Below are 12,745 nucleotides of genomic sequence, written 5' to 3' on the forward strand. Positions count from 1 at the left end.
ATAGGCACACAAACGTACACACAGACACACGCACACAGACACACACAGAGACACATACATACACACACTCACACAATCAGACACACAAATACACACACACACATAGACACATACACACAGACATACAAACAAACGTACACACACACACACACATGCACACAGATACACACACGGACACACAAACAAATGTACACACACACAGACACACAAACGCACACACACCCCCCAAGTTCTCATTTTGTTTCTCAGTCAGACGTGATTTTTGGACACACACAGATGCAGGTGTCCACTGCTATTGCTATCTCCGTTGCTGATGTGACTTCCTGACCTTCATCAATCTGCTGTTTCTTCTCATGAAAGTGCCCCAGCATAACAGCCAGAAAGCCATTTATATTCATGGCCTCTCACCATCCATGATCATGACCAGTCAGGGACAGGTTGCCTCTGGCATGGGGGCATACTTCTCCCAGTTATCTACCACAAGGAAGCCACACACTCCACCACAGTCTAACAGCCAAAGCTGTTTAGAACAAAAGACAGGTAAGTCAGTTTGATTCTAGATACAGGTAGACATTTCATCTTTGAATTTCTTTCTTCTCAACAATGCACAGACACAAGATTGTAACAGTCACCTTCCACTCCGAAGTGATCAGATACTCGTGTTTCTTGAATGCGACTGTCCCCACTGATCAGAAAGCACACTCTATATCCACTAGCCTCAAGACACGCATGTCTCTTGGGTCTCCAGCCACCAGGTTTATAATTTTAGAAGTGGAAGAACAAGGCACAGGAAGAGGTTCTAACGAACCTAGTGGCTTTTTATGATTAGGAAAAAAAAAAAAAGGTCTCTGCTATCAGCTAGCCACAGAGGAATTCAAAAGACGGGCTTGAAAGAGGTTATTTATGGCAGTAAATAGCAAGCTGGATAATGAGGTGAGGGCAAAGAGGCAGGTGAGGATGCCTGTGAGGATGCCTATGTTCTCGGTGATCACGGTCCTACTACAGTAGCCCAGGAGGCAGGGATGAAGTGGGGCAGGCAGGGAAGGCACACCTTTCCAGTCAAGGGACCTCATTTCGTTTTGGTCAAGTAGTGAAGCAAGACAGGATAAGTAGAGAGCATGGGTAACGTAGACCCAGAGGCAACTAATTGGAGCTCAAGTCAGCTCTTAAATCTCGAAGTGGACTTACTTTCAGACCTATGTCAGAAGAATGTCCCAGCACGCATATTCCCGGACAACTGGGTCAGGGGGAGGCAGCTCCATAGATAAATCCCCTGGAGAGCCGTCCGCATAACAAGCTCTCGTCCACTACAACACATAGCTCTGAAATGTATGTGCCCATTACCAAGCTGTCTGCCCACAGCTTAACCACATCACAACCTGTCAGTGATGTGCTACCTTTAGCCTTTGCAGCTTCAACCCGACTCATGAGCTGTGCATAATAAGTGAGAAATGCACACGCACATAAATAAGTTATCAATAGGGGCACCAGTCATAGAGCAGTATCTTGTCTGAACTCAGCCTCTTGACAATAAAGTAAATTTGTATTGGCAGACTGTCCCTCCCCAGAAGGGCCTAGAGATTAAATTCTCCATTGCTGTAGCCATAGTTTCTCTTTGCCATAGTATGGAATATCAGATGTGTGAAAGGGAAGCTTTGTAGGCATAAATAAACCTAAGCCACCCCATGTGCCAATTAATAAAGAAGCCTTCCTGTTCTGAGATCTCCGGGTCATGTCCTTACCATGATGATGTTAGGTATCGTCAATTTTCCTGTCCTATCCACAAACCCAATGTCAGGACGAGGATCTGTTCCTAAGCAGGTAGAGGATTAAATGAAGTCCAGGTTGAGGCTACTTGATCATGCCATCATATAGGATATGGCTGGCCCACCCTGGGCTAACCACAATGCTCTGTGTGACAGCTCTGCTGGGAAGGGGAAACCTAAGATAGAGGAAGAAGAGTGAAAGGAGCTGGCTGATGCTTCCTGGAGGTAGCCAGCCTCCCCTGAGAGTTCTATCTGAGGGAAATGGACTCCAAGGTGCCTAAGTGTGCTGAACCCCCAATTTCAAGGTGAACGAATCAGTAGATACTGTGTAACAGGCTTTTAATCCTTAGACTGAATATCAGACTGTGAACAAATGCTGTAGAAGAGCCACTGGGGTTGCTGCGCTTCATCCTCCTGTCACAGGAACTGCCTTTAGGGACCCAGACATGAAAGGACAGTACCAGATGGACAGGCTTGGCTGTCACACACTTGGAGAGTACACAGCTGGGGAGTCTAAGACACCAAAGATCACCTCTCTCAATACACTGCTAACTCCTAACATTGTTTCAACACTCCGTGGCAGTATCTTCCCGTGTTGGGTCCCTTGAGAGATGAGAGTTAACGAAACAAGCCTGACTTCTCCAGAGAGGAAACTGCGAGGGGGCCACCAACTCTGCTGCCTCAGAACATTTGCTGCTTACTGTCACACATGCCTTATCCAGTCTTGGGCAGAGGACAAGGATTAATTCTGACTGGCACTTCAGAGGCTGCTCCACGGGAAGGTGACATCTGAGCTCTGAGGATTACTATGAGTCAAGCTGTCTGAAACCTGAAATCAAATCTGCCCTGTATCCATATTTCTATCCTTTCTCGTAACTTCCCAGAATGCCACCCCCAACCCGTCTCTCCTCATCCAACTTGCTCCTCATTCTTGATTCTGACTTGTTTTTCTAACAACATGAGGAAGACAGCACGGGAACAGAAAAATACAAATAAGTTCAAAGCTGTTTTCATATTTAAACAAAAATATGTATTTTCTAGAAAACACTTACCAGTTCTCCCGGGCAGAAATAGCAGCTCTTTCTTCAGTAATCCGATTGCACTTAATATGGGTGGTGATTACAGATTCGTCCTGGGGTGCTGTGTACCTGCTGGCTTTATGATATCTCCCACTCCTCTGTGAGGAGGCTCTGTTGACTGGCTTTATTGAGTGTTAAGCACACCTTGGTTAAAAGATATAAAAATGAGTACATCTTCCTTACATGGATACATGACTAAAGGCATTATATTCTTCAATGCCTTTTAATCAGCTAAAGGAATGTGGTATATCAGCTACACTATGAATGAACTTCTAAATATTAATCTAAGTGAAGAAAGATCATATACGGAGGCTGGATTGGTGGCTCAGAGCTTAAGAACACTTACTGCTCTTCCAGAGGACCCTAGTTCCTAGCACCCATGTCAAGTGGCTCACAACTGCCTGTAACTCCAGATCTGAGGGATCTTACGCCCTCTTCTGGCCACTGTGGGCACTTACACACATGCCACACAGATACACACACACACACACACAAAATAAACCATTTTAATAATCACATCTGAGTCCATGTGTATTAAATGTAGAAAAGTACTAAAGCCATGGCACAAGAAATGAGCATTACACTCAAAGCAAATTGCCAGTGAAACAAACACCATGTATATGAACTGGTTCTGATTGGCCAACATTGATAATGAGCTGTAAACTCCACCTCAGTCCTAAAACAAACCCTCCAATCTTCCTGCTAGGTAGCACCAAAACAGACTAATTTTATAGACTAATAGCCAAAGAGCTTGTTTTAACAAACACAATGGAGATTCACAGAATGCTTTGATGCCAGCCAGGAGAAAGGGTCAAAACTTTTTTTTTTTTTTTTTGATTTTTCGAGACAGGGTTTCTCTGTGTAGCCCTGGCTGTCCTGGAACTCACTCTGTAGACCAGGATGGCCTCAAACTCAGAAATCTGCCTGCCTCTGCCTCCCAAGTGCTGGGATTAAAGGCGTGCACCACCCCCCCCCCCCGCGCGGGTCAAAACTACACCCCTTCTCAGCTCCTAGCACTTTCCCTCTGGGAAGCTGCCAATAAATTCTTCATCCACGTGAACGCTTGTCTGAACAGTGGCTGAGCTCACCGCTCACTTTCTAATCTTTAGATTTTGTCTCTCCTTTACAGAAAAGACTTTAAAATGCTACATTTTTATTAAGTGGAGTTTGGAGTCTAGGACACATTTAAATATTTTAATAGTTAATCAGGCCATGAGGTATCAATAATGCAGTGAGCAGATGCCTGAGAACACCAGGGTCAAGGCTGTGCATGTTTACTGATGGAAGGAATAGCAGCCACACACACACACACACACGCACACACAGGCACACATACACACGCAAGACAGATAAAATAACTGAAATACATTAGCACGGTGTTCTAGAGGCTACAAGTCCAAGACCTGGCCTTTGGAAGGCTTGATGTCCCGAGGTTTCTCTCCCTGGCTTATGCCACTGACAATCTAGGTGTTGTCTGTACCTGATCTCTTCCTCATGAGAATATGAGCTACATTGGACTACAGTCCAGAAATATCTCTTTTTAGTTTTCACTTTAAAGACCTAAATCAAATAACATCTGCTTCTAAGGTGGGCTGGAGTATGTTTAGGACTTCAGCACTTGTATTTTGCATGGTCACAATTCCACGCACAACATTTTGCCCTCTAGCACCCTCCCCCAAATTCATTACCCCCTTGTTTACAACAAGATATAGTCTTTACAACACCTCTTCCCCACATTCTAACATCCACAGAACTCCCAATGCATGCCCAAATCAAAGCTAAGTCCAATGTGACTTAGATATCACCTACAATGTGGGTAGAATTGAGGTATGATTCTACCTGACACAAAATTTGATTCAGGTGCAAACCCATAAAATCAGATTGTCTGCTTTCTACACAAAGAGAGAAAATGTAGACACTCCCATTTTAAAGAGGAGAGAAAGAATAAAGATGCCCTAAGCAAATTCAAAGACAAAGGAAATTCCACTGGTTTTAGGCTTCAAGAATGAATGCTCCTCTTTCCTCTATTGTCTCTCTTTCAGCATTGATAATGGTCACATCTCTAACATCCTGGCCACGAGAAAAATGACATTACAGTTGACTATCCTAGAGGAAGTTGTTGGGACGCTGACCTTAAGAAAGTGGCACTGAGCTATTTGATTGTATGTGGGAGTCACAGTCATCATCTCTTCAGCACATAGTTATCTGGGCCAATCCTTAGAGTCCCCTCCAGAGCATACTCCCTCATCTTTTTTCAGCACGGATACGCAAAGAATTCCAAAATCCTCTTGTACTGGATTTCAACTCACAGTAGCTTCTACAAGTTCTCCCTGTCCTCTCATGTGTTACTAAGCACAAAGGAGCAAAACAAATGTCATCCTCAACTCTTAAACTTCAAATCTTCTCCAAGAAATCACCAAGTTCACCACCCAGAGCTCGTTTTGCATAAAGTGTGTGCCTCATGTCACAGTGGAAGAGACATGTAAACAAGCCAAGAGATCTTTACCAGTTGCACCCAGGGGAAGCTAAGGTTGTATAAAGGCAGGCAGTCCATAACATCCACCACACACAGGACAGAACTGTCTACAAATGCATCATAGGAAACATCAGTAGTTATGAACCACATCTCTGTATGATAAGTGATGCCTCAATCACGCACATACATACACCACGTATGTACACACACACACACACACACACACCCATTGCAAGATGGGTAGTGTCCCCTTGTTTTTCACAGCCACTCTGGCTCTTTCTGTTCTTACCTTCCCCATCAAAGTACTATGTAAACACTACCGGCAGATCTGTGCTTTGGTGACATGGATCTCTTCTGCTCCTTTTTACACAGTCAGGAAGCACCTTGCAGGGACATTCATATTTAAGGCAGCCGTTCCTTAATGGGGGAAAACTTATCCTTTGGTGGGACATTTGACAGTGTATATAGGTATTTTTCATTGTCACAATGTGGAGAGAAGAAAAACAGTGTTACGGTCACTTGGAAAATAGAGGCTGGGGATAGTGAAAAATGTCCTGTAATACACAAGTTGACCTATCACAATATCTAACACAACCTTAGACGTCAGTACTGCCAATGTTTGGAATTTCTGCAAAGGTGTGCTTATCCTAAATGCAGGGTAGAATGTCAGAGATCAGGTGATGGGGAAAAGGATGAAGAGAGGGCTTCATAGACTACACAGTGTTCTATGCAGAGTTTTGCAGAAGTCCAGGACCACGTGTAAAGTCATGCCTGCCTAAGGGATGAGCCAAGCTATTTTGTTTGTATATATGCAGTGGTCTGCTTTTCTTCATTAAGTAGTCCTTCGGAGCAAGGACAATCAGTCTATCAGATATTTTACAGAATCCAAATTTCAGGGTGTTAGTATTCTGTGTAAACTCCACCTCCACAGTTATCTGGCAACAGCCAGGTATGCTCCTCCCCACAGTTACCTGGCAACAGGCAGGTAGCCCTGCCCACTATAAAAGGGGTTGCTTGCCCCCTCCTCTCTCTCTTGTTCTCCTCAACCCAGCGCCTGCAGGTTGCCATCTCCCCTCCCCCTTCCCTTCCCATTCTCTCCACGTGGTCATGGCTGGCCTTTACTCCCCTACTTCTCTCTCTCCTCCCACTCTCCCTCTCTCTTAATAAACTCCCCCTCATGGAACCGTCTGGTCTGCTGTGATCTGTCCGAGCTTCGCGTGAAAACCTTCACAGGGATTATATGCGTTTTTGTTCTTTATGTGTAAGGGGAAAATGTTTGTTATCTCTAAAAACATCACTGGACACTACCGAAACTGCTGTCTTGAGACACAGCTAACTTTACATGGTTGGTTGGTACAAGGTAAAAACATATAGTTGAGTGATGCTGTAGATGTTATTATTCCTTTTAATCTCATTGTGGACCAAGGAAAATAAACCCATTCATTTTAATATCCACAGCCACACTAACGGATTGTGTGGCCTCTGTTTCATATTGTCAGGTCAAATACCCAGAGATCACACCACAGATGACAGTTTATAGAAATCCCTTCCTTCATCTCCTAACCTGGGATCTCACCATGCCCTTCTCTCCCACAAATAAAAGTTTTGAATGAAGTGATCTCAAAGGGATGCCCCAAGCATTAATTTTATCCATAATTTGTGATATGTAACTTAAAAACACCTATCACACATCCAAACCTGAATATCCAGAATATCTAAATATTCTGAATATTTAGAATATGTCATGTCTAAAACCCAGCACTTCATCAGCTTGCCCTAAGCTAGCTCCTCCTCTCCACGAACCTATTCCAGTAGCAGCATCTTCTTCACAGTATGGTACCCACAGTCAGAAGTACCACAGATGTCTTTTATCTCTGCTTCACCTCCTTATCAAATCTGATTCTGTGTCCAGACAATTCAACCACCTCAGTGCTGTCAGCCTTTCTCGTCTCCTTCTGACCTTCAGTCACCACTCTGATTCTGTCTCTGCTTCCTGTTCTCCAGGTCATTGCTCTCTCTCCTAGCTGAAATCTTTGTCTAGCAGGAAGAGTTAGGGGGTCTGACATTTGGACAGGGTAGAGATAATCATGGGTGTCTGTTACCTGGGAAGCCTCGTGCGCATGACAAGGCCACATCTGCTTGTTGCATACTCTAAGCTGTTGTACAGGGCCCGGGACAATTCACCTTCTAGAAACCCAAGCTTCTGAACCTTTTATCTTTTTAATTTATTTATTTTTTGTTCTTTAATCCTTTTTTACAGTCCAGACTTCATCTCCCTTCCGGTCTGCCCATCTCATACCTCTCCCTCGCCCGCCCCTGTCTCCAAGAGGAGGTCCTTACTCTACCCTCCTCCTCATACTCACCCCACCTCCCAGCGCTCTCCACTCACTCCCTGAGGCCTCAAGTCTCTGGAGGGCTAGGTGATTCTTCTCTCACTGTGGCCAGACCAGGCAGTTCTCTGCTGTAGAATGAGCTATAACACCGCTCTTTGATGCTAACCCTCCCAGGCAGTGGGCTCCTGGTGCACTCTGTGTGTCCTTTTGCTGAGTCATGTGGATTGTCACTTTATCTAGACACGCAAAACAGTAGGTTTAAAACTGCCCAACATTCTCATTTTCTCTCCTTTTAAATCCTTAAACTTATTTACTTTGTCATCGGAGGGAAAAACTTGTGTGCATGTGTGTGGGCATGCATATCTCAGTTCAAATGATCCTGCTACCCTATGTCATATAGGAAAAATCTATGGCTTTGATTCCTTAGCCGTGAGAGGGAAACCTTGTGGTTTGATCTATGGATGATGTCAGTGGTTTGGGGTAGCAGATGAGCAACTAATAGCGACTTCTTCCATCATGGAAGTTTATTTCCCTGGAGCCTACAATTCTAGCTCCACTAACATGTTATTGCTTCATCCTTGACTAAATTTGCTAACATATCACATGCCTACAACCTAAGAGCATGTTTTCTGCTTCGTAAACCAAGTCTCTGCTCCCCTATAACCCAGCTTTTCTGTTTGTGGATTTCAGTATCCAAGCTACAGGTTAAAATGTAGTTTTGTTATTAGATGATATCCCCTCCAACCTCTGAGCATCACAAGGGAAAAATAAAAGCAATAGGTTGTGAACAATAGTCATGTTGTAGTGTGGGTTATTTGATGTATTTACATAATAACACTTGGGTGATAAAAGTGTGTGGGGTGGGGCTCCAGAGGACAAGTAATTATATATGACACTTGATCTGAATAGAAAGAACTAAAGGATTAAAAGTAGTCTCAGGATTTACAAAGGGTGCATGATTGACAGGTTACCTGCGAACAAAAGAAGCTTGAAAAGCCCTGGGAGACAATCCTGAACAGCCTTGAGCAGCCCAGCTGCAGCAGGTAAAACACCTCATCAATAGTTAAGGTGCTATCCCAGGGAGCATAATTTGAAGGCTTATCCAGCCTATTCAAGCATAGGGCAATCTGAACCTTCATCTTTAGAGCAGTGGTTCTCAACCTGTGAGTCACGATCCATTTGCCAAACCTCTATCTCCAAAAAATATTTACACTATGATTTGTAACAGTAGCAAAATTATGAAGTAGCATCCAAATAATTTCACAGTTAGGGGGTCACCACAACATGAGGAACTGTATTAAAGAGTCCCAGCATTAGGAATGTTGAGAACCATTGATCTAGAGAGTTCCAGGTTACATATACAGAGAATTATGCTAGAATAGTAGGTGCCAGAGCGTTAACACATGGCATCAGCTGTGTCATAAAGACAAACTTTAAAATAGAGTATAGAGGGAAACATCTATGGAACTTCAAGAGTTAAAGAGCAATATCATTAATGTTAACCAAAACCATAAGCTGAACTGGATGGCATGGACCTCGCTCATACATGTACCCATTTCAATCACTGCAAATTGCCTTTGGGTAGAGAGGTAAAGAGAGTGAGGTGAGATGGAGTGTGTGCTGTAATCAATGACTCCATCTGATTTCATTTTCTCCTCTTTATTACACTCAGAGCCTGGCTGTCACCCTGCAGTCCTATGAACATAATAAGCAAACAAACAAACATTTATTTATTTGTTTGTTTATTTATTTATTTATTTTGTGAGCTGATTCCAGGAACCAGTATTGGACCACAAGCCTGGCTAGATAGAATGCTCTGTTCTCAAGACATGACAACCCTGTGTCATGACAAGTATTCCACTCCTGGGGCGGAGGGACCAGATGATCACACTTAACTTCACATGCCTGGGGTGAAAGGGACAGGCGATCACACTCCAGGTCCTGGAAAAACGCTGCTTCTCTCAAGTAACTCACCAATCTTCATGCTCTAGTCCACGCTTCCCCAGAGACGTAGAAGGAGGCGCTGAGATGTTCCTTTCCTTCCTCATTTCTCCCATCCTCAGTCAAGCTCCGTTTCTTTTTCTCAGCACTCACTATCTCTCTGGTTAATTAATCTTGTCAGTCTTTTAATGCTGAGTTTTGTAACAAAAGAAAGAAAAATGAAAAGAGCGACTATTTATTACATGCAGTAAATAGTGAGCACAAGCTAGGAGTGAGTGTGCCCTGAAGCCTCCATCTTTCTCTTCTGCCTCCTCTGGGATGCTGGATCTGCTCAGAGAGATATAGGATGTTTGAACTCAGGCTCCAACATAGCAAGAATAATGTGACATATAAAAGACACGTTCCCCACAGCCTGAAATTCGAGAACCATCAGATAATGTAAAGTCTTCTTCTCAATGAGATTATTTCAAGAAAAATTTACTGGGCAGCCTGAGACTCAAACAGCTACCATTTGCAAAAAGCTGAGAATTGTTTGAATTAGAGTCCATGAAAAGGGAACCCCACAGCTAGTTAGAGCACTTCTGCAGACTTGAACAGATGGGACAGCACTTGGCCTACCTTCTGGCTAGATGCAGCCCCAAATGAAACTGCTCCCTGACTCACTTGCAATGCACATTAAATTGGGGGTTTCTTCCTATCTTAAAGGGAAATCAGGTAAGTGACGGTTCCTGAGCTTCAAATTCACTTGATCAAAATGTTTGTGTGGCACATGCTTAGAAAGTTTTGGTGTAAGTACTTTGTGGCACACCAGTGAATCTGACAAGCTTGTTTCAAACTGTCCTGTGACGGTAACAGCCACAGAATATTCTGTCTAACCATGAGGACCTGAACAAGTCTCTGAGCTCCTCTAAACTCTCTTTATTCATGTGTAAAATGGGAGTTACTCATGGAGTCTTTTTGATGTATCTATAGGGACTCTGTAGTTCTGCATTTACTGTAATGGTCTCTGTTGTTAAGAGAAATTTTCTTGAGTTAGAGCTACAGGTATTTGTGGGAATAAAGACAAATATTTAGAATATAGTTAGAGACTCTTCTGGTTTAATGAAGTAGTAGATTGTCCTCCAAGACCCATGAATCACTGGCCTTGGGTAGTTGGCTGTGGTTCTAGTACCAAGCATACTTTTCTTCTTCTAAGTCCAGTCAGAGAGCTGTTGGATACCACCAAGGTGTGTGTATTCTTAGGGTTGTCATGCCATACTGGTCGTTGGCGTGGTTCATAGACATCATAGCTAGGTAGGACTGCTGGCTGCCTCCTTCCTTTGTAAGCTTGCATGGTACCTTCTGGTACTATAAAAGCTATTCCTCAGGGAGGCAGCATTTGGGTCAGTTATAGTTCAGAGTTCTCTGGACCCTGTGTGTGAAGTGCATGCCATCTTTAGTAATACGGATTACCTTACATCTGTGGAGTAGGCAACCAAAGGCATTTTAATGACAATGTTCACCTATCATATGTTCCCAACAGAGTCTGTCTTAAAAATGACACAATTAATTAAGAGAGGACAAGTGGATAACAAACTCTGTCCATCTTACATTAGTTGATAAAAAAAAAAATCTAATGGTCTTACATAAGTCTCTAGTGGAATTATTTATTGTAGGGTATTCCTGGGAAAAATTGCCAAGTTGTAAGAAATCTTAGTAGTGAGGGTTTTTACTATCTTTCAATGACAGAGAAATTGACTGCTTTAGTTTCTTTGAGATTAGAGGATTGCCCTTCAACACTGATTACACAATATCAGGGGAGTAAGGTGCACAGAGCACCAGGAGTGAGAAGTCCATGGCAACTCTGCTATGGATGAAGTGCTGTGTCTGCTCTGGGCAGGATGCCCGGGACAGTGCATGGCTTAGCTCATCTCTGAAACCATTCTTTAGCCCCTCCTTGAATTTCCTCAGACTCCAAGCAGCTGACAACATCCTCACCTCAAAGGAAACCTTTTAATTTTCCCTGTCAGCTCCCTGCTCCGGGATTTATTTTTTCACGTGGCTGCCATTTTCCTTTCCAGTTGCTCTTCTGCCATCTGCAAATATCCTATGGTGATCCTTGGCTATGGAAGAGAGTCACAGGGAACCAGGGCTGAAATGCAGTTCTCCTGTGGCCTGTAATGACTGCTGATTGATGGTCTTGGTATATGACCAGCTTCTCAGGTCCTTTTCATCTAGATGGTCAAGGGCTAGTTGGGTAGGAGATAGACCTATACTATCAATATAGTGGAAAGCTATGCCCTCCACTGTGGAAGAGACGAAGAAACACATGAGAAAAGATAGAAAATACACATACACAGAAACTGACATGAACATTAATCATTAGCTCTCTTTGTCGTTCTATTTAGTAATAACAGAAATATATGAAAATACGTAGATGATGCCAGCTGAATCCCTCCTATTTGCACTTGGGCTACTTGTGGCCTTCAGGTACAGCATAGATGATTTTCCTTTGGCCCAATCTGCCATTAATTCTGTATTGCATGTCTGCTCATAACTCCATTTTTGGAAAAATAAAGATTGTTTAGCTAATAAAATTGAATAAATAAAATACACATTACATATATATATATATATATATATATATATATATATATATATATATATCACATAGAGATACAGACAGACAGAGACAGAGAGATTACTATTAACCAAGAAGGGTGAAGATATCTAAAGGCTTAAATTCTGTACATTAGCCTGCTCTCCTAGAAAACACTAAAATGGAAATTTATGACTAAAATGCCAGTTCAGAAGGACAATCACAACAGCTGGCCCACCTGTGAATGGTGGCGAATTAGCAGTGGATAAGCATCTGTGTGATCTGCAGGAAAAGCTGTATACTTTCTAATGGCTCTTAAATTCCTTTGGAAGGGACCATAACCTATTTATCTATCACAAAGATCTTCAAAAGCACAGCAAAAGTAGCTCAAGTTACTCACTCCTAAACCTTACATAGGCCAAGCATCTACACATGAGTCTCTTATAAATTCTGAGGGAAAAGCATATTGTATGCATGTATGTATGTATGTATGTATGTATGTATGTATGTATGTATGTATGTATCATCTATCTATCTATCTATCTATCTATCTATCTATCTATCTATCTATC

The 12,745-nt window shown here is 42.8% G+C and overlaps 1 pseudogene; it reads right to left on the bottom strand.

Moving 5' to 3' along the window:
* LOC114640135 overlaps positions 1-9,711 on the bottom strand; it is a 21,351-nt pseudogene extending 11,640 nt beyond the window's left edge.
* Between the last annotated feature and the right edge of the window lie 3,034 nt (positions 9,712-12,745).

This window comes from Grammomys surdaster, unplaced genomic scaffold (genome assembly GCF_004785775.1).
Source record: "Grammomys surdaster isolate TR1022 unplaced genomic scaffold, NIH_TR_1.0 125780, whole genome shotgun sequence".
NCBI lineage: Eukaryota > Metazoa > Chordata > Mammalia > Rodentia > Muridae > Grammomys > Grammomys surdaster.